Genomic DNA, 1,773 nt, shown 5'->3' with positions numbered 1-1,773 from the left:
ATATATCTATACAAGTCAAAAACAAAAATAAATAAAGCAAACTAAATTAGTGTTCGAACGTTATAATCATAGTAAGAGTATGACATACAAAAAATAAAACGATATTTATTGTGTATAATATTAAAAGCTAATAAAGAACACTTGTACTTTCCCCAACAAACATTGCTTTATATACAGTATATATAAATAAAAATGCGTATTTGGCATTAGGATCAAATAGTTTCTCTCGACATTAATGTAGTACACTGTAGGTTGTTCCTGGCACCTTTTGTGTCAGAGAACTTCGTTCCTGTTTCACGTAACCCAAAAACCAGTAGTGTCGAAACTGGCATTCATGAACTCTATACTCAATACGCGCTGATTTTCTTTAGTCATGGATGTGGAACAAGATCTGTGGGATTGTGATCACAAGTATGTAATTAAGTTTAGTAATTAATCAACAGTTCAGTAATCTCCTTGACGCATTACGGAAGAATGAAGTATATATAAACTGTAAATTAGGAATAACGGAAGATGGTAAAGTTTCGAGCTGCATTAACTCCCATCTTCCCCCAGCCACGCCCTTGAACATTTTACATTTTCTTTGTGCAAGATGCCCAAGAAACATGATTTTTCAGACACAGTTTATATGGATGTTGACTTAATGTACTTAAGCCTTTGGATTAGCCATTTTATTAGAAAATATATATCGTTACATTAGTATATCCACTTCATTTTACGGGATCACTAAATGAAATATTGCTTACAAACGTTGTGCGCATTTTTCAATTTGTTTTCAGTCTTTCACATCCTACATAACGTATTCATTCTACTCAGATATTCATACCAATAAATATCAAAATTTACTAATCATAAAGTAAACCTTGGTTAAGACCGCAACCGGTAGGAGGTGAAGGGTACCCCGGGCCTATAACTCGCCTGTTGAGTTGAATTATTGTCTTAATTAAACCATATTGCAACCAACAAAGACTAATGACAGGTATTACACTGGCGATAATTTTCCCCACCATCCGAGACTCATGGAACCAATTTACTCGGAGGAATTTTTAAAAAGTGTATGCATAATATGTTTAAATAAAACACGTCTGCTGTCGGGCTCGGATATAGTTCAAAAAAGTTCCCGCGTGCGTGAGAAAACTCAGAACTTCTTAATCACTCCCAGGTGGAAAGTTTTTGCTTTCATTAACGTTGTCTGCTCATTTGTTAAGAAAATTCCCCATGTTTTAGTAGAGAAGAGGTGTGAAATGCCCATTTAGCATCATCTTTCATAAATTAAAATGCCGGCAAAATTTTAAATATCGGTGTACGCTCCTTTTTAGTCAGTTTAAGAAATCATTAATTAATGTGAATTTCTACTGTTTACGAAAATAATAGGTAAGCGGTAGTGAACTGTATTGAGCTTGTATTCGTGATCAGAACAGCGAAATTCCTTAATAATCAATATGTCGCCTCGGAAAACGAAAGACAGACCCGCAGACACAAGGCGAACTTGCGTACTCCGCGCTTGGTGTTGTGGTCAAATCTTATAATTTTTGTCCGTATGTCGAGGAATAGTTATTCATGTTAATTGATTACAGAGATAATTAACTCGCAAGGCAGTATTTTCGACATATCACGGTTTTAAAGTTGGAGTGCGCGAGCCCTCCTCCCGCCCGTGAATGGTCGCAGAATCTTGAGTCTTATTGATCTCTGTGTGGAGGGGGGTGGGGACTGGGTAGGAGGAGGGGAAGGGGAGCAAAATAGAGAGAGGGGAGGGGTAAGGGGACATCAGTC

This window comes from Penaeus monodon, chromosome 24, assembly GCF_015228065.2.
Source record: "Penaeus monodon isolate SGIC_2016 chromosome 24, NSTDA_Pmon_1, whole genome shotgun sequence".
Classification (NCBI taxonomy): domain Eukaryota; kingdom Metazoa; phylum Arthropoda; class Malacostraca; order Decapoda; family Penaeidae; genus Penaeus; species Penaeus monodon.
The sequence above is the reverse complement of the archived record's forward strand: the minus strand, read 5'-3'. Positions refer to the sequence as shown.